This window comes from Lithobates pipiens, unplaced genomic scaffold (genome assembly GCF_037356315.1).
Source record: "Lithobates pipiens isolate NorthernLeopardFrog02 unplaced genomic scaffold, aLitPip1_a1.2 Scaffold_13, whole genome shotgun sequence".
Taxonomy (NCBI): domain Eukaryota; kingdom Metazoa; phylum Chordata; class Amphibia; order Anura; family Ranidae; genus Lithobates; species Lithobates pipiens.
In genome coordinates, this window is record NW_027507718.1 from 227,788,595 (window position 1) to 227,809,806 (window position 21,212).

At 45.5% G+C, this 21,212-nt stretch overlaps 1 protein-coding gene across 2 annotated transcripts in view; it reads right to left on the reverse strand.

Annotated features, from left to right (window-relative positions):
• RFX2 (regulatory factor X2) overlaps nt 1-10,553 on the reverse strand; it is a 65,919-nt gene extending 55,366 nt beyond the window's left edge. Inside the window, exon 1 of one of the 2 annotated variants that reach the window (XM_077476298.1) lies at nt 10,368-10,553. The gene's annotated coding sequence lies outside the window, so the exon portion shown is untranslated. The remainder of the gene's footprint in view (nt 1-10,367) is intronic. The other variant, XM_077476297.1, reaches the window with a different exon arrangement.
• Nucleotides 10,554-21,212: the final 10,659 nt, after the last annotated feature.

A 21,212-nucleotide genomic window follows, 5' to 3' on the forward strand; every position in this document is an offset into this window, starting at 1 on the left:
TTTTTTGTTTTTTTACAAAATTGCTTGACTGTCTTTTTCTTTTCTGATCCTCCCCTTCGTTTACTGTCTCCAATCCATCTGCCTATAGTACGGGGCCTTGGTGGCACTCTGCACATGCTCAGTTTGGTGTGAATTGCTAGAGAGGCTTTGTGTGTTTTGTGTTTTTTTTTTTTACAAAGCAGAAGATTAACCCCTTAGGTTCCACGGTGAATATAACAAGCATGCTTTACTGTATACACACACTGATTTTATGGTTGTGGGTTTATTAACACTTTAAGCGATTCCAATGTGCAATAGGTAATTTCTCATCCAGACAAAATAAGTATTGCTCAAGAACTACAAATTGGCATAGCTATAGTAAGGACAGTAGGGAAGAGAGGGAGCCAGAAGAAAACCTATCTGCTAGACTTGTGACCTGGGAACGTTAAGCAAGCTAACCAAATGCAGGCTTTAGATACCAATCTGTTGTTCTGACACTCCCCGGCCTAATAAACCTAGTTAGAAATTTTGAAGCTCCCCAAACCAACTGGCTTTAACAATTACGGTCTTAGACAAATACATTTTACGTGGACTGTTGACCACATTTTTAGCCCTTTCCTTTCTACCATCCTTTCAACTCTTCTCCTTGGGCTGTTGACCAAGTTTGTGGCCTCTATCCAGTCCAGCGACTTTTCGCACAATAAACCATTAGGGACCATGAGGTCCTGGAGAGTGGCCTTTGAGAAAAGCTGATGGGAATAGCATTCTAGAATTTTGTAGCGTCAACCAACCTTCCTAAATTGTTGTGAAAGACAGGCCAAAAGAATGGACATCTTGATGCAACTTTTTGAAAGACCAAAAATAGCTCAAACCAGTTTACAGAATGAGAGCAGCCTATGATATGGGTATTGGAGCCTTCCTTGAGAAAACCCGTGTCCTTTGTGTAAGACCCTGCAATCCACACAAGACATTTGGCCAGATATTTAATCAAACCATTAAGTGTTAATTTTGAAAAGCACACAAAGCTGCCATTCCTGGTCTCCATCTAAAAATGATGGTTACCTAGGTTATGTTTGGCTGTAATCATTTTGATTCACAAAACACCTTATACAAGCATCTCTATACATTTTCGGGTTGTTGAAAATAAAATATGCACAAGACACTAGTGTTGTAGTGTGAACAAGTCATATAGAAACAACTGATATCTTTGTGCCCTTGCAAAGACATGTCTCTGCACACGGTGTAAAATATTCCTCAAAGAGGGGATGCGTGAGCATGTCAGCCAGGGAATCAACACTTTCAAAATGAAGTGGGCAATGGCAATCTCAGATATTAAGGCTGGACATAAACTGATGAAAATCCATCTGGTTCAGCAAGAACCGGGCAAATTTCTAGCCACTTATGGGCAGGCTGGTTGTACTGAAGCCAACCCATCAATCAACTTCAGTACAACCAGCCTGTCAGGCTTTTCTCGAGCAATCGCTGCTGATGGCTATAGCCGCCAGCAGCGATCATTGTTTTCCGACAGCAGGGAAACTTCCTGCGGTCAGAATACAATAGTGTAGAGGGAGGGATCCGCTTAACACTGCTGATGGGGGGGGGGGGGGAGCGAGTTATTTTCTTTCCCTCAACTGGAACTTAAAAAGGAAAGAAAATTGCATAATCCATGGGTTGCATAAGCCTGCTACTGAAAATAAATACACACAGAGGAACTTAAATTTGACAGTGGATTTCGTTTTCCAGCCTGCAACAGGAGAGTAGGCTTTTCAGTTTGAAATTCCTATGAAAAAAAACTATGAGTGACGCCAATAACATACATGTGGTGAGGGACTACCAGGCTTGACCCATGAGATTTACACAACGACACAAACTCTGGCTGCAGTTGCTATAGCAACACCACAAGAACAATGTCACTTGGGGTACCTTTGCCTCACAACAACATAAATGCAAAGTGTTCACTGCCTAAAAGTGATATAACGACCACTTTGTTAACTGTGGCACCAGATAGCCAAGGGATAGGCAACTTCGGCACTCCAGCAGTTATGGAACTACAAGTTTCACGAGGCACGGCAAGACTGACAGCTACATGCACATCTCCAGTCACCATGGGATTTGTAGTTTCCACACAGCTTGCATTTTTTTTTTTATCTCACGAGAGGAATATATGAAACAAGCATTTCCAGTAAGATCATTCGGATCAGAAGACAAAATTAGTCAATTATTTTCCTGCATTATATAGAACATGGTACAACCATGGGCTTCTGCCTCCTATTTTTTTCTTCAATGGGTATGATAAAAGTTTTCCGCTTTTGTGTTATAAAACCCATAATAATAATAAAAAAAAAAGTTATATTGTAGCTTACCAATCATTGAATCTAGTGGCTGCATTAGTTTACCTTTTTCTATGACTCCTTTCACAATGAGCCACCACCGGTATCAGCGGTTAAGCGGCACTATTTTTAGCACCGCTTTACCAGCGCTATTCAGCTAAAATCCCCCCCCGCTAAGGGGTGCCCAGCCTAAAGTTGTCTCGACTCTGGATGGAAGAGCGACAGACACCTTTGGATAGCAGCACTGTCAATCTAGGGAGAGGGGAGTGTTGGACATACTAGCGGATTTAGATGGACTTGATCAATAAATTAGTTACAGCTGTTTTTTCCCCCCCTTTCGGGCTAAAAGTTTTACATAAATACCGATTATTGTAAGCTCCCCTCAGTGTTAAATGGTCTTTCTAAACCTCCAATTGCGACTTTTACAAGATAAGTTAAAAGTTGAAAAATAGACTTACTAGGCGGATCAACAGGTGAAAATGAAGAGCCCCTTCCATCAGGGTGGACTGATCGGTTTCAACAGTCAGTTTTTAGGTGGACTCGATCAGATCATCCTCTAAGGAGCAGCAAATGTCAATGTAACATGTGTTCGTTGACACCCGCTGATTCAATCCGCCTGTCCACTAAATACAGACAGACAGATGGGGATCCATTCCCCATCATCCATCTGGGGGATCCCATTGGGTGACAGTCCGTTTCCATCCGACCTCCCATAGAGAAGAGTGCACTGTGTGTCACCACTCGGTATAAGCGGAGCAAACACGGACCTGTCTTTGGCCTGCTCAGTGAGGATTGGCGGACAGATTCCCCACCGAGCAGGCAGATTCGCAGGTGGAGTCTTCCCATCTGAAAGGGGCTTAAAATCTAAAATAAAACAATAAATGCAACCACCCCATTCAAAGTGGAACTAATCCCTGGTGTTTTGGGATCTTGGGTAGAAAAGCTGCGAATCTGCCTGTGATCCCAAATCGCACTGCAGTAGTGGCAAAACACACCACGTGTGTTCGGGTGCCACTGATTTTCAAAATGTGGTGCAGTTTTGCTGCACTAAGTCACAAGCAGCACTGGGCAAAGCTTGTCGCCCTAAAAAAGGAGCAGGAGCCTCTTTTCGGCAACCAACTTTGCACAATGCCGAACGACAATCGCGGCAAAACCGCACAGTGTTTAGGTAACATTGAGAATAAATAGTACCCAAACATGCATGGGGCGTTTTGCCACTTACTGCAGTGCTCTTTGGGATTGCAAGCAGAATGGCAGCAATACTGTCCGAGATCCCAAAATGCCAGGATGTGAACGTTGTCATCTTAGCCTCTGATCTGCAGTTGCCATGGTGCTGCACATTGATCAGTTATGACACAAGCCTTTTGATGGCTTGACAGTTTATTTACTAACTGACAGTTGTCATTTAAGTTATCATTTACTGCATGCCCTGAATGCAACGACTTTTGGAAACAAAGTAATGGATTTAGTTCCACTTTAAAAATTGGAAATCTTCTTTGTTACACCATTTTAAATGATATTACACGCTATAGGAATACAACGGCTAAAGAAATTTTATTGCATCAGATCTAGGAAGGACGAGACCTTAATGGAGCGGTTATTTAAAGACTTCTCCGAAGCCATCACAATCTTATAACAAATAGATGACTTTATTGTGAACCAAAAGAGCTTGGGCTGAGTTCTCGCTTCCTGCTATCGCTACAATACAGCTCAGATGTTGCCAATGCACATAGCAAAGCCGAGTTGTGATGTATCCAAGGGCAACAAAAATAAACAACCCTCGCTGGTCCATCTAAAGAGGCTGTGGAAAACACAGGATGAAGCCAGGAAGTCGCACTAAAAAAAAGGGGGGGGGGGGGCAGGGGGTTGTGCTAAACATATAAATAATAATAATAATAATAATAATAATAATATAGTACCATCAATACACTCCCTCAACCTGAAACCAAGAGGACAGAAAGATTAGATTGATAAGACAGACGATCGCTCCCAAATTACTATAAACAAATTTCAAGGGGATGCCCGGGAAATTTGCGATTACCGGAAAGCTCTTTGTCATAGTTAGCTCCCAGCTGAATGGAACAGGTGTGAGAAATAAGAAGACATCTGCTCATTCGGATGGCAGAAAAATAAAACAATATGATGTACTGCGGGACGTGTCTGATTTCTGCTCCTATGAACTTTACCCTGCATGGCTCCCGTCAGTACATATTGACTGCATCAGGCTCCTTCAGGCCTCATTTACACCTGTGGCTGGGGGGGGGGGGGGGGGGCTCAGTAAAAACAAGCTGCAATTTTACCCCCGCTCTAACTGATAGGGCAGCCATACCAGGACACATGACGTGGGATCAACACTTTGCAAAAATGACTCCCACAGCATGTTTAGCAGCCGCCTGTCGGAAGAGACCTATTTACGTAAATGGGACCGTGACGCAACAACCTCACAACCACATGCAATGCACGAGGCTACAGCACAGCAGTTTGGTGTTTAGGGTATAAAAAGCAGTGAGGAGGCAAAACAAATCCTCTTCACTGCCTTTACAGTACCCCCTGAAAAGTGGGCATTGGACAGGCCACTCTTTAGAGAAATACCACTATTGTAAATAAGCCCCAAGGGCTGGTTTACACCACATGCAGTCATTATTATTAAAGCAGAACTTCACTCTAAATGGGAAGTTCCCACTTTCAGATCACCTAGGCCAGTGATGGTGAACCTTGGCACCCCAGATGTTTTGTTACTACATTTCCCATGATGCTCATGCAATCTGCAGTGTAGTAGAGCATCATGGGAAATATAGTTTCAGCTGATTGACAGCCTCAGCTGTGTGTGTGTGTGTGTGTGTGTGTGTGTGTGTGTGTGTGTGTGTGTGGTCCCTTCCCTTCCCTCCAGTCAGCTCTCTCCCCTCACAGAGCTCTGCAGAGTGCAACTTCAGCTCTTCGTCCCTTTTTCTGACACCTCAGACAAACGTATAAATTCAGCCCTTTGAAAAAAAAAATTTAAAGAAAAGAACACTGCAGATAAACGGGTACAACTTATGTAGGAGGATTTGTTTAATCTCTATCACCTGAGGATAGTCCCTTCACTAGGTATATGTAAGGGTTTACAGACACTTTCAATTAAAAGTCAGCAGCTACAGTATTTGTAGCTGCTGACTTATTTTCAAACAGGGTGAAAAACCTCTTAAAGGCTGCATCAGAGGCGGTGCATCCATATGGGTGCACAGGCGCCGCCCCCTCTCCATCACCATTAGATAGATTCATGCATTGCATGACTATCCATGGTTGCCGCTGCCACCCCCTATTACGGCGGGGGGGGGGGGGTTTCAAAAAAGGTAAACAATGAGCACCATTCTTGACACTCGCAGTTCACCCAGCTGTGTTATAAATATTCATTCGCTTTCCTAACACTGAACCGCCTCTCCACCAATCAGGTGCTTGGGTCTGTTACCCGTCACCTGATTGGCTAAAAACGACAGGTGCTGTGACTGGACACCTATCAGGTGTCCAATCATAGTAGCTCGCTGCCGTCACCCGCTTCCCTACCAAGACAAGGAAAGTGCTGTGATGGCACAGTGGTGGCGTTTGATGTTTTTTTTTTCCCCCCCAGAATTTTTCAGTTTGTTTGCACCCCCCCAAAAAAAAAAAATTATAAAGCACCAGCCACCACTGGGCTGCATTCACACATGAACACATTATTTTCAGGCATTTTTCAGGGCGTTTTTGTAGGTCCAAAAAGGTCACCAATGTAAAAAGCAGTAATGTACTTTTTTGAGCTTCAGGTGACAGAACGCCCACATGTGAATAGGGGCCATTGAAATGAATGGGATTTTGCTTGTTGGGTGCTTTGGAACTTTTGAGATGAGCATTTTACAAGCTGAAAACACTCAGGTGTGAATGCAGTCAAGAAAATCTGCAAAGTGAACTTACCACTGGTCCCCTCTCCATCCCCCCCCCCCCCCCCCAAAGTCCTGCTATCACCCACCGTCAGCCACTGGGATGTTTCGCTTTACCGGTCCAGAGATTTGAAATCCTCCTGGCTTTCTCTCCATCCCTCCAGTGCTGACAGGACGGGCTAGGCAGATTCTGATTGGTCAGCGCCGTATATGTGACGGCACTGACCAATTAGAATGCCTCCTATCCGTACACGCTGAGAGGTACGGATAGGGGATTAAGCTGTGGGGGATTTTAAGTCCCCGAACCAGTGAAGTGGCATCCTGGTGCCTGACAGCGGTAAACAAAACTACAAATGCATATGCAAGAAAAATGAGTGTACGTCAAGGAGCCTAGATTTCACCATCGTGGTGCTTTTTCACTAATCGTAATGTGGTCATACACACTTCAATAAAATGATCAATTTGTCAATCTGTCCTGATGGGGATAATCATTCTATAGTAGAAAATCCATCGATAGTAAGGGTAGAAGAGGAACTTACAATCGTAAATCATCAACTGTAACTGTTTCCACCATGCAATCTAATCAATGTAAAAAGGATTGTATTCATAAACAAAAGTATCACAGTGCTGCCGATTGATGCAAAAAGATCAGCAACTGTCCCACCCTGGCCAATCAAATGTGACTTAATCGAGTCTAAATCATTTGGAAGAGAAGACGAGGGAATTCCTATTTGGTTTAGTTTGTTTTGATTGAAATGCACATTGATTGCATAATAATAATAAAATCAATGCGTTTGGTTGACATTACAAAGACCATCTAAAGCAGTTTCACACTAATCTGGGTTTTGCGTTAAAAAAAAAAAAATAAAAAAAAAAAAAAAAATGTGACTGTGTTGCATTTGAGAATAGAATTTATATATAGAATATATATATATATATATATATAGAATATATATATATATATATATATATATATATATATATATATATATATATATATATATATATATATATTATATATACATACATACACACACACACACACATATACACACACATATATACATACATACATACATACATACACACTACAGAAGTTTAAGCTTCCTTGGTTTTACTGAAAGAACCATAATAGATAAACACTAAAGCAAAATGACCATGAACGCCTATGGAACTCTTCACATTAATCATTTGCTGGTCTGCTGTGTTTTGTAAAATCCCGCATGTTGCATTTTTTGGTAAATATTTGATGCAGTAAAAAGGAAAGATAAATAAAAAAAAAAAAAAAAAAAAAAGAAAGATCCATACCAAAAACACACCTCTCCATAGAAATGAATAGAAGCCGCATCAAAAACACACCGCCGGTTCTGTTTTTGAGTTACAGGTCTTTTTTTTCACAAGTGCAAAATGCACCAGATTCGCTGCAAAAATGCATATGCATTTGTACAATGGAGCAGTGTGAAAGTAGCCTTAGATCATCAGTTTCAGAAGTCAGAAGCGAAGGTATGGTTCGAGATAAATGGATAAAAAAAAAAAAAGGGGGGAACCCACTTAGAGTGAATATGTACATCTTTCTACTTATCTAAAGCCACTGAGACTATTGATCCCACCATTTACATTACAATCAATTTTAATATACCAAAAACTTACTATGTAAAAAAGGAGAATTGATGTACTTGCTGGTACAGCTACAAGAAACTCATCAGAAAAAAAAAAAAAAAAAAAAAAATTATAATATATATTTTACCAAAACTATGCAATAGGAAGGTAAACCTAAACAATCAATTGCATTTACAGGAAATCCATTGCATCAGCTGATGGCAGCTCTAAGCCCTTGTACACACTGTCAGAGATTCCGACAACCAAATCTGTCGGATTTTGTCCGAAACTGTTGCATACACACGGTCGGACAAAGTTGTTGGAAAATCCGACGTGATCACGTTTTTCGTTACGATGGGACTACGTTCAGGCTAGTAGCCAATAGCTTTGGTGTAGGAATTTGATCTGAGCATGCGTGGCACTTTGTCCGATCGGAATTCTCTACACATGATCGGAGTATGTCCGATCGGAGCATTTTGTCTGAAAATTTTACCAACAAGTTGGAAAACTTGGTCCGTCGGATATTCCAACGGAAACAGTCCGATGTAGACCACACACAGTCGGAATATCCGACAAAACGGTCCGATCGGACACATTCCGTCGAAAACTCCGACCGTGTGTACAAGGGCTAAGAGGTGAGCCTGATGGTGACCATACACTACACAATTAGATTGTACAATCTCCTATAGCTCCATCACCAACTATAAAATGTAAGGGTCAGCACATTGGATAAATACTGAACGGACCGGTTATGACTATATAGATATTACATCTAGAGAAAACTCTGCAGCGATAATACAATTAGACCAGAAGATGTATGGTCAGCCTAATGCTGCCCATACACATTGTAATGTGAATGGACACTCTCTGTACAGTTCCCTTTAGGTTCAGGTCCCAATCCAATTTATAGCATGAACTGGTGGTTTGTATATTCTATGGGGCCAAAAACAAATCAAAAGTAGTCAAGGAACTTTTACCAAAATTATGCCATGCTGAGTTGCATTGATGTGAACGGGCGCTTTCCATTCCCATACGATTCTGTGTGGCTCAAGTCGCTTCTGAAATCGCAGTAGTGTAAACGGAACCTTCGTTTCCAAAAACTATGTAATACAAAAATCAAACCTAAACAATCTATTCCATTCGTATCCAATCAGGAAGACCCTTGCACTACATAGCTGTTCATCTAAAGCCGGATACACACTAAATAATTTTATGTAGATTTACCAAAACCATAAAACATGAGGCGGTCAAACCTAAAAACACTTTCAAATCTGTATGTAATCAGGCAGGCCCTGGCACTAAAGCTGGGTACACACTATACAATTTTCTGTAGATTTTTTCTTTCAGATTGACCAAAACCATATAATACGAGATCAAACCTTAATGCCCCATACACACGATCAGATTTTCTGCTGATTTTTGTCTTCAGATTTACCAAAACCATGTAGTAGAAGAGCCTGCCTGATTGCATACAAAATTAAACTCCTAAGGGTTGACCTCATATTATATGATTTTGGTAAATCTGAAGGAAAAACTCAGCAGAAAAACTGATAGTGAGTAGGGGGCTTAAGAGTTTCAATTTGTATACAATCAGGTAGGCCCTTGCATTTGGTAGATCTAAAGTAAATCAGACAACAAAAAGTTGTATAGTGTGTATGGGGGTCTAAATCTAAAGGAAATCCAACAAAAAGTTGTATAGTGTGTATGGGGGTCTAAATCTAAAAAGGAAATCCAGCAAAAGTTGTATTGTGTGTATGTGGTCTAAATCTAAAGGAAATCCAACAAAATTGTATGGTGTGTATCCAGTTTGAAGGTCACCATACACGTTACAATGTGACCATGCAACCTTTCTACAACAAAACTTTAGCTTTACCAAAACCAACAACATACCTATCCTAGCCAATCAATTTGTATCCAAGCAGGAAGGCCCTTAAATGACATAGCTGTCTGCAGATCTAAAAGGCGATTGTACAGATTGTAAACGTGCATGGTGATCTTAAAAGGAGTTGTAAATGTGTATGGCTCTATTAAAGGGGATTGTACAATCAGCTTGTAAATGTGTATGGTGCTCTTAAAGTTGATTGTAAATGTGTATGGTTCTATTAAAGGGGATTGTACAATCAGATTGTAAACGTGTATGGTGATCTTAAAGGGGATTGTACAATCAGATCTTGACAAGTCCAGTAAATGTTGGAAAGGGAGTGAGGTCAGGGTGACCCTGAGAAGGTAGATGAGATGCACCCCTGAGATCTAAGCCCAATATAAAAAGATATACTCGCTGCTATGGCAACCAATAAACTTTAGCAGCGCTATAAAAGTTGCCCTCTATCTATTGGTTGATGCCCAGGCCACGGCTAAGTGGAAGCAGCTGGTGTTGTATGTGTTGTGTGTGGAAATGAGCGATGTGTATATGTGTAGAGATGATTGGATAGGACATCCGGCGGCAGGAAGGTTTAATAGACAGAAAGCGGCCGAGTACTCCATTGCTCCTATCTACTTCCTTTAGCCCAGCTCCCTTGCCCTCCCAACCTTGTGGCAGGCCGGGCTGTACGGGTGAGCGCTTCACCTGCGTCCGGCTGGATGCCTGCTGATGTGAAAGTTGTGGGCCCCGCGGTCTCCGGGCTGCTCCTCCGGCCACTGCTGATCGTGTGTCTCCGGTTGGCAAGTAACAGTCTCCACGGCTACAGTCACTATGGCGCCGGGGGTCTCGAGGCAACAGTTGCTATCCTCTCCCTCTGACGTCACCCACGCCTTTTCCCCTGCCCACTTTTCCCTCCCGTTGCCTCCCCATTGGCTCCTCGGGACGTGACGACAAGACGTTCGTCAAATAGCGGCGAGCCAGTAAAAGAGAGGGGGGCGCCCCTCCCGGCGCTCGGTATCAGTTCTCCTTGACACGGAAGAAGGGCGGGGCTTCGGTCTCGGCGCCGGCTGTGGCGCGCAGCGGCGATTGGCTGGGGGTGGGGGAAGGGCGGTTACTAGGGTAACCGCCAAACTCCGTACAAGCCGAAGCGCCGAATTATTGTGTCGTTCCGCGCCGTTTGGGAAGTGACTGGTGAGGGTAATCCTCCACGCTCGTTCTGATAGGCCCTGTGAGGAGAGGAGTCGGGTATGACGTTGTTGGCTATCACTCGATGTACAGGCTGTGTGGGTTACCTCATAACTTTCACAGACCCCCTTCATATCTCAGCGTTTTGTAGCTCCAAAACTCTCAGGGAGAAAAAATAAAATCAATTATTCTCTATGGTGGTGGTTCACATCTCCACTCAAAATAGTTTTGGAGCTACCTTGGTAGTTGGGTTCAGGCAGGTTATTTGAAGCCCCATAGCTACCAATGATGCACCGTGATAGTTTTTTCTATTGGCTAATACAAAAACCGCCAACGCTTGGAATAAGGTTCACGAAGGCCCAAAAGAAAGCGACATTCAGGTGTAAATGCAACTTTAATAGCCGGTACACGCGGTCAGAAAATCGATTTCCCTGTGGCCAATCAGCGGGAGTGATCACACCTATGGCGGCACGGATGCGCGCACGTACCCGACATTCGAGTGTAAATGCAACTTTAATAGCCCGTGCACTCAATCAGAAAATCGCTCTCCCTGTGGCCAATCAGCAGGCGATTGCGCCTCTGGCAGCACGTACCCCCCACTGGCTATTAACAAAATCACACACAGGTATGTGATTTTGCGCAATAGAGCCGCCTTGCCACAGTCTGTGTACTGCGGCAAGGCGGGAACTGGTTAATGTCCCACAAACAGGATCGGAAAATCCGTATGAAAAATACCGCTTTCAAAGCGATTGTATAATCTGTTAGTACACCGATTTCGGGAGCCGATCGTATGCAAAATTATCCGATATGACGAGCACGAAAATTTTTCCTCAAACCATACCAGATCATACGATTTTTGGCCCCGAAAGGATTACCCCACTTAATGACCAGGACCTTTTTGTAATACGGCACTGCGTTCCTTTAACTGAAAATTGCGAGGTCGTGCAACACTACCCAAATAAAATTGATGTTTTTTTTTTTTTTTCTCCCCACAAATAGAGCTTTCTTTTGGTGGGATTTGATCACCCCCTGCGGTTTTTGCTTTTTGCGCTTTAACCACTTTAGCCCCGGAAGGATTACCCCACTTCATGACCAGGCCGTTTTTTGTGAAACGGCACTGCATAGAATTAACTGACAATTGCGTGGTCGTGCGACATTGTACACAAACTAAATTGATGTCCTTTTTTCCCCCACAAATAGAGCTTTCTTTTGGTGGTGATTGATCACATCTGCGTTTTTTTTTTTTGCGTTAGCAACAAAAAAAGAGGGACAATTTTGAAAAACATTTTTTTTTTACTTTTTGCTTTAATATCTCCCCAAAAAAGTAAAAAATATATATATATTCCTCAGTGTAGGCCAATATGCATTTTTCTACATGTTTTTGGTAAAAAAATAAAATAAATAATAATCCCGATTGGCGTATATTGATTCGTTATCATGTCTACAAAATAGGGGATAGATTTATGGCATTTTTTTTTTGTTTTTGTTTTTTTACTAGTAATCGCAGCGATCAGTGATTTTTATCGGGACTGCGGCATGGCGGACACGTTTGGCGTGATTTTGAGACCCTTCACATACAGCAATCAGTGCAATTAAAAATGCATTTATTACTGTATAAATGTGACGGGCCTGTGAAGGGGTTGACCACTAGGTGGCGCTGTAGGGGTTAAGTGTGTCCTAGGGAGTGATTCTAACTGTGGGGGGAGGGTCTTTTTTTATATACTAGTAATAGCAGTGATCTGCGATTTTTAGCAGGACTGCGACATTGCAGCGGATAGATTGGACACTTGACGCTTTTTTTGGACCAGTGACTTTTATACAGCAATCAGTGCTATAAAAATGCACTGATTATTGTATAACTGACACTGTCTGGAAGGGGTTAACACCAGGGGTGATTAAAGGGTTAAATGTTCAGGGAGGTGCTTTCTAACTGTGTGGGGGCAGTGTACTGACAGGGAGTAGAGAGAGATCACTGTTCCTAATCGCTAGGAACAGATGCTCACACTCTAATCCCCTAACAGAACGGGGATCTGTCTTTTTACATTGACAGAATCCCCATTCTACCTCTCTGTGGAGCGATCGTCGGTGGCTGGTGGACATGGAGTCCGCCGGACCCACTGATTGGCTCCCCCACAAACGAGCATCTACAGATCGCCATGTACGTGCCCAACATACAATGACGGGGATGTACACACAGGAGAGCCACCTACCACAGTAGAAAACCAAATGACGCCAACATAAAGGTTGGTGCAAGGCTCTTGTGGTTCCTCCCTCTATGGGAGACAATCACACAGAGTCTTATATCCTAAGTCTCGTAAGAGAAGGATACAGGTTTGAGTTTCAGGTGAACCCCCCCCCCCCCCCAACATTTTCTTGTTACCTGTCTTCCCAAAGACCCTCTCAGAGCGAGGGGCCTTTTGGGAAGCATTTGGGAACTCGCAGAGCAGGAAGTAATTATCCCTGGTCCAGTGAGTCAGTGGATGCTCAGGTTTTATTCCCACATTTTCGTGGTCCCGAAGCCATCGGGCAAGTTTCGGTTAATTATAAATTTGTGGAAGTTGAATCGATACTTGCTATACAAAAAGTTCTGGATGGAGAGTATTTGTTAAGAAAACATCTCCAGAAAGGGGTCTTCATGATCACGCTAGATCTGAAAGTTGAGTATTTACATGTACCCATTGCCACGAGAACACCAGAAGTACCTGCGTTTCGCGGTATGCACAGAACGGGGGTAGAGCATTGGCAGTTTAGGTCCCTCCCCTTCGGCCTTGCTGCCAGTCCGAGGATCTTCACCAAGGTCCTCGCCAAAGTGGTATCTTTGCTACACCTCCAGGGGATAGCACTGATACCATACTTATACGATATGCTGATCTACAGCCCGGCCAGAGAACAGCTTCTGATAGACAGGGATGGTTGGTCAGCCGGGAGAAGTCCTCCCAGGGCCCATCGCAGTCCAAGGTAAACTTAGGGTACCAGTTACTTGGTGGCCCAAAGAATATTTCTTCCTTCAGAAAAGATTTCAAAGGTTCAAGGAGCAGTGGCTGCTCGCCTCGAGTCTGGAGAGGCCTCATTAAGGAACATCATGAGAGTTCTGGGGCTCATGACTTACTGTATCCCGGCCATTCCTTGGGCCCAGCTCCATTCTCGGAAACTCCAGCCATTTCTTCTCTCCTTTTGGGGCGGCAGAAGAGAATCCCTGGAGGAAAAAGTGCGGCTTGGAAGGGAGGTAGTGCCCTCCCTACACTGGTGGCTCAACCCGAGCAATCTATTGGGGGGGTCGAACTTGGTCACAATTAGATCTATTAGCCATAACTACGGACACAAGCGCCTGGGGTTGGGGTGCTCACTTGGGAGACCAATACGCCCAGGGGCCATGGAACCGCAGCCAGAGCAGTGCTTCCTCCAACTTCAAGGAACTCCTGGCAGTCGGGAAGGCGCTAAGTTTTTTCAAGAAGCAGGTCAGAAGCAGGGAGATACAAGTTTTCTCTGACAACCTGGTAACAGTGTCATGCACCCCAGGCCCGGAGATATGACGTCGATCTGACTAGGGCTGCAACTAACGATTATTTTCACAATCGATTAATCGGCCGATTATTTTTTCGATTAATCGGATAAAAAAAAACACACACACACACACGTGTCCCCCCCCCCCCCCAGTATAGATGACACATTCCTCCCCTCTCACATGGTGTCACTGCCCCACCTCCTCTCAATGCTCCCCTCCCCCCCTCCGGTGTCTCAGGTTTTTTCACCCCTTCATGGTGACAGCGGCTCCTCCTCGGTGTGACGGGGTGGTGTGGGGCGGAGTCTCAGTCCGGACCCGCCACGCGTGACTCGGCTGACTCCTCCAAATGGAGCGAAGGGTACCCCAAAGCTGGGAGATGGATGCAAGCATGTGCAGAGCACAACCTCCAATCACGGCAGCACTGGAAAGCGGCCCGGCGAGGGCTTGCCGCGCCTGCGCTCTGCGGCGGCTCTATCGGAAAGCTGCTGGGTAGAGGGGGGAGGAGGAGCCAAAAGCAGCGCAGGCGCGTTGCTGGCGGGTCGTCACCTGGGTGGAGAATGCAAGCAGGCGTAGCTGCATGCTCATGGACGTGGTGCATGCGTAGGACACGGGAGGATACACAGGATTCTAACGGACCGACAGGGGGGAAGGTGCGGACTAGAGGTGCAACGGATCAAAAAACTCACGGATCGGATCGTTCCTCGGATCAGAGTCACGGATCGGATCAATTTTCTGATCAACAAAAAAAATAACACTATCCCCGCCCCCCCCCCCCCCCACAGCCACATTGTTTATTTAAATAAAGGGTATAACACTATCTCCCCCCAATAAAATGCAGCTTATTACAAGCATAAAAACATAGTCAGCATATCACTGATGATTTGCGCCAAGCTCACCACCGATCAAAGTTCCTCCAAACAGACCGCCGTGATGAGTCCCGGGATGCCTATTGGCGCAAATAGTCAGTGATATGCTATGTTTTTATGCTTGTAATAAGCTGCATTTTATTGGGGGGGGAGAGATAGTGTTGTACCTTTTATTTAAATCAACAATGTGGCTGTGCCGAGCAAGTGGAAAGGCTTAGATAGGATTAGATAATAACTAACTACTATCTAATAGATAGTAGTTAGATTAGGTAATAAATGTAGTGGTACCTGCATAAAAGAAGTTTTGAATGAGGGCAAGGCATCCAGCGTGACTCCTCCAGAATTCCTTCACTTGGGCTGACACAGGCTGAACAACACGCTGGGGGTGACGTCAGCGCGCAGCTCGCCGCCGCCGGGTGTACCAAGATGGCCGCCAGCTCCGGAGCTAGGCCGAAGCCGCATGGTGCGGACCAACTAATTGATAAAGAAAATCGTTGACAACGATTTTCATTATCGATAATTTCGATTAATCGTTTCAGCCCTAGATCTGACGTCGGTGTGCTGGCTTCCTAGGCTTTACATCCGGCGTTTTGGATGAGTGAGTGTGTTTGGCGCCATTCGCTGGGCAGTTATCGCTCGGGTTGACACCTTCCCTCTCTCCCATATCTGCCAGCGTGACGTTGGTGGCAAAGAATGGTTGCAGTGAAGTATTCATACTTCCACTGTTTGAACGGGCACTCTGTGTGGGCTGGTGCTCTCTGGGTTATCATGCACGGCTATCTCACATACATGCACATCCACTTAAGAGGTAATTTTCATCTTTCATCCCTGCTTTTTTAGTTTTTTTGCCTTTGTAGTTTTTTTATCTCCATTCATCCTTTCACCCATCTCATTTAGTTTAGGCACATCAACAATATTGGTCTTTCCTTTATAGTGTGTGTTTTTGTTTTTTTTCACATTCTATTCCACATTTACATTTACTTCCCACATCTTTCACCACTTTCTTACAATAGATTTGGATTATTGCTTCACCAGTAATATAATATCTCACATACTGCTCATATATTCATTTACAGAGGTTTTCTCTAGTCGTCTGTCCAGGACAGCACCTCCAGAGGCAGGAAACACAATCCAGATCTTTAAAGGGCGGTCTCCGTCCCTTCCCCTTCAGTCTTTGTGTTTCCTCCACCGGAGGAGGAGGCTGGATCAGGAGCTCTCCTTCCCCTGACGGTGGGATTGCCCATAAGAAACGGGGAAGGAGTTCTGGGTACCTGTTGTTGGTAGCAGAAATCTGAGGTCCTCCGGTCGGGTTGACAGCAGCTACGAACCTTTTGAAGCCCGGGGAGGGCTGACGTTCCCTCGCCTGACGATAGGTTCGGATTTGGGCGCAAAGTCAGGCGGGGGACAGGCACAGACATCGAGTTCCGGCCTGGGGAACGCAGGAGGAGGATAGAGGACTTCCGGCAATCCACTTCCGGGTCGCGCGGCGAGCGTGGACGATCGGAACCTTGGCGGCTATTTTAAAAAGCCCCGGCCACATAACGATTCGTGCTGCATCTCTAACGAAGGGAAAAGCCTCCAGGCGGTTAGGCAAGATTCCGATTGGATATGGATGCAGTAGAGAGTGGCAGTGGAGCCGAACCAGCTCAGGTAGGCAAACACAGAGGTGTCTTGTACCTACAGGGTTGGGAGAGAGGGGGGGGGGAGTGATGGACTAATCAATGCAAAGGCATTCTGAAATGGTCCAGGTGTGTTTTTCTCCCCTCCCTCTCTCAAACAGGATCCGGACTAAAGAGTCTTGCGAATCCTGTTAGCGGTTGGTGGGGTGCACATAGGTGTTTGGTGAAGGCATCCTATTTTTGCTAAGGTTTCGCTGACGTTAGCTTGTCTGTTTTTCCCTTCCTTCTTCTCTCCTTCTTCTCTTGTCTTAGGCTCTGCCCAAAGAACCAGAGAGGTCAGGGGGGAAGAAGAGATGTCCTTCATGTATGAATAAATTAAAAGAAGGATGGTCTAAGTCCCTTTGCATACCATGCATAGACAAATTGGTCTATAAGGAAGCTACGGGAGCCTGTAAGGATTTGATTTCTGGAGTACAGAAAGAAATGGAATCCATCAAGACAATGCTAGCGAACCTTGAGACCCCAAAACCAGCCGCAGTTCCCCCTGCTTCCACCCCAGAGGAAGGTGACGAATCAGGAGAAGAGGAATTTGATTCACTGGATGGCCTAAGTGAGACGGCATCATCCAGAGATATTCCTGTTCAAGGGACAAGCTCTCCCAGATACAGGCTCTCACTCGAGGAGGTAGATGCCTTACTGGGGGTGATTTATGAGATGCTCGAAATTAAAGAAGAGCCAGTCTCCCTGTCCTTGCATGACCGGATGTATCAGACCCTAAAGGCAGATTAAGTTAGGGTTTTTCCGGTTCATAGCACACTGGTAGATTCGATCAAGAAAGAGTGGGAGGAGCCAGAGAAAAAGCTATTTTTTCCTAAAAGTATGAAGCGGAGATTCCCCTTCAGCGAGGACCCCACTTGCGTTTGGAAAAAAGTGCCCAAGGTAGACGCAGCTTTTTCCCAGTGTGCAAAATCAACAGACCTCGCCTTTGAGGACATGGGTGTTCTTAAGGAACCCATGGATAAAAGGATGGAGGTGCTGCTGAAGAGGTCATGGGAAGTAACCATGACTAATTTAAAACCTGCAGTGGCCACGACAATAGTGGCTCGCAACTTGGAGGTCTGGCTGGAACAATTGCAAAGCCATTTGGAAGGGGGGACCTCCAGAAAGGAAATCCTGGATTCCCTTCCTATGCTACATAAAGCAGCAGGTTATATGGCAGATGCCTCTGCGGAGTCTGTTAAATTGTCAGCCAGGACCGCTGCCCTCGTAAATGCATCTCGCAGGGCACTTTGGTTGAAGTCTTGGTCAGGAGACTCGGCCTCAAAAGTGAGGTTATGTGGCATCCCCTTTGAGGGAGACCTCTTGTTCGGGCAGGATCTTGAGAAAGTCCTGGACCGTACTGCGGACAAGAAGAAGGCCTTTCCTGTTGAACCCAAAAAGACTACAGGTAAACGCTTTTTTCGTCCTCAAAGGCAGGGACAGTCACAAGGACAGACCTCTAAGGAGTCAACCCCTAAGAAACAGTTGATGGGAGGAAAACAGAAAGGAAATCTTTCCTCTTCTATAAAAAACACTAAATCCCAGTGACCTGGTCCCTGTGGGGGGAAGACTGGGGCAGTTCCTCCCACAGTGGGAAAAGACTACCCCAAATACTTTTATTCTGAGGATCATCAGGGAGGGTTACAAAATACAGTTCAAGCACACCCCACCTACAAGGATGTGTCTGACCAAGCCTCCCAAGGATCCCCAAAAAGCGACAGCTTTGCTGTCGCAAATTGGCGATTTAATAGACCAGAGGGTTCTAGTGCCAGTTCTGTCACAAGAAATAAACCACGGTTTCTAGTCGCATGTGTTTGTAGTGAAGAAACCGTCAGGCAAATTCCAGTTGATTTTGAATCTAAAGTTACTGAACAAGTGGGTAACTTACAAGAAATTCCGGATGGAAACAATTTTTACAGTGAGATCAGTACTCCCTCCAAATTGTTTCATGGCCTCTCTCGATCTGAGGGACGCGTACCTACACATCCCAATTCGAGAAGACTCTCAAAAGTATTTGAGGATAGCGATTTTTGGGGAAGGCAGATCCGATACCTCCAATTCAGGGCTCTGCCATTCGGTCTATCTTCTTCCCCCAGGATATTTACCAAGGTCCTGGCAGAAGCGTTGGCTCCCCTAAGGCTGAAAGGGGTCGCTGTCATACCATACTTGGACGACCTTTTATTCTTCGCCCCCTCAAAGCTCCAACTGCAGGGAGATCTGAGCGTAGCCATCTCTTGCCTAAAAAGGCTGGAGTGGTTAATAAACGAAGAAAAGTCGCACTTGACACCAACACAGGCCATACAGTATCTAGGTTTCCTGGTAGATTCGGTGTCACAGAAAGTCTTCCTCACAGGGGAAAAAGAAGAAAAGGTGAAAGAGATGGTAACCTTTTTGCAGTCCAATCGGACAATTTCCATCCGCTCAGCTATGGCAGGGTTGGGCCTATTAGTGGCAACAATCCCTGCGGTTCCTTGGGCAAGGGCTCATTTCAGGTGCCTTCAGGCAAATATTCTGAGCAGCTGGGATGGGACACAAGAATCCCTGGACGGGATTATCCATCTATCCTCAAAGACCAGAAGGTCTCTTTGGTGGTGGAAGAGAGAGGAGAACCTAGTACGGGGTCTATGGTGGTCTCCTCCAGTGTCTGTCCGCATCACCACGGATGCCAGTGCTTGGGGCTGGGGGGCCCACTTGGGGTCGAAAGTAGCCCAAGGATGCTGGGGGAGGACACAGTCCCAGAGGTCGGCCAATTGGAGGGAGTTGCAGGCAATCTGGGAGGCCTTAAGGGCGTTTGCCAGGGATCTGAAGGACCACCATGTACAGGTCCTCTCGGACAGTATAGTGGCGGTTTCCTACCTAAACAAACAGGGAGGAACGAGATGCCCGTCCTTGATCAAGCTAACAAGTACGATCATGCATTGGGCAGAAGAAAACCTAGAATCGGCTTCAGCGGTCCATCTAAAGTGGGTGGACAACCACCTGGCAGACTTTGAGTTGACACCGGGTGTACGAATCAGAATGGTCCCTGAACAGGGAGAGTTTCCAGCTGATAGTGCGCAAATGGGGTCTTCCGGAGGTGGACTTGTTCGCCAGGAAAGCAAACACCCAGGTCCCAGTATACTTCTCCCTAGAGAGGGAGGCAGGGGCAAAAGGGATAGACGCTTTGGCACAAAACTGGGCGTTTCGCACTTGCTACGCCTTCCCCCCATTAAAGCTAATTCCTCTAGTCCTGAGGAAATTTTTGCAGGAACAGACCACATTAACCACTTAACAACCGCCCTATAGCCGAATGACGGCTACAGGGCGGTTTCTTAACTTTGGGAGGCCGTCATATGACGTCCTCCCAGAATTCCGCTCTCGCGCGCCCCCTGGGGCACGCACTCGAGAGCATCCGTGACCGCCGGGTCCTGCATCACGGTAAACGGCCGCTCATAGCGGCCGTTTACCACGTGATCGCTCCGTCAAATGACGGAGTGATCACTTGTAAACAAACCGGCGTCATGTTATGACGCCGGTTCCTCCCTCCCCCTCTCTGTACCGATCGGAACAGCGGAGGGGGAAGAGATCGGTGTCAGCAGTGATGTGGGCTGCATCTGCAGTGCCCACATCGCTGCTCACCGAAAATTAACCCCTCAATTCCCTGCCATTACTCTGCATTACCCTGCAATACTCTGCAATACCCTGCAATACTCTGCAATACCCTGCATTACTCTGCAATACCCTGCAACACTCTGCAATACCCTGCAACACTCTGCAATACCCTGCAACGCTCTGCAACACCCGCCAATACCCTGCAACACTCTGCAATGCTCTGCAACACCCGCCAATACCGTGCAACACTCTGCAATGCTCTGCAACACCCTCCAATATCCTGCAATGCTCTGCAACGCAATACTCTGCAACGCCATACTCTGAGATACCCAGCCATAGTCGGTGATACCCAGCCATAGACCCCCCCCCCCCCCCCCGGCACCCTCCGGTGCTTCTACCGACTCGCCAATACGATCAAATCCAGAATCTTTTTTTTTTTTTTTTCAGGCTTCCCAGCTTAGAGGTGAGATGCGGGGTCTTATTGACCCCATATCTCACTGTAAAGAGGACCTGTCATGCCATATTCCTATTACATTCCTTGTAATAGGAATAAAAGTGATCAAAAAAATTATTTTTGGGGAAAAAAAATGTCAAACTAAAATAAATAAAGTAAAATGAACAATACATTTTTTTTTTTTTTTAAAGCGCCCCTGTCCCCATGTGCTCGCATGCAGAAGCGAACGCATACGTAAGTCCCGCCCACATATGAAAACGCTGTTCAAACCACACATGTGAGGTATCGCTG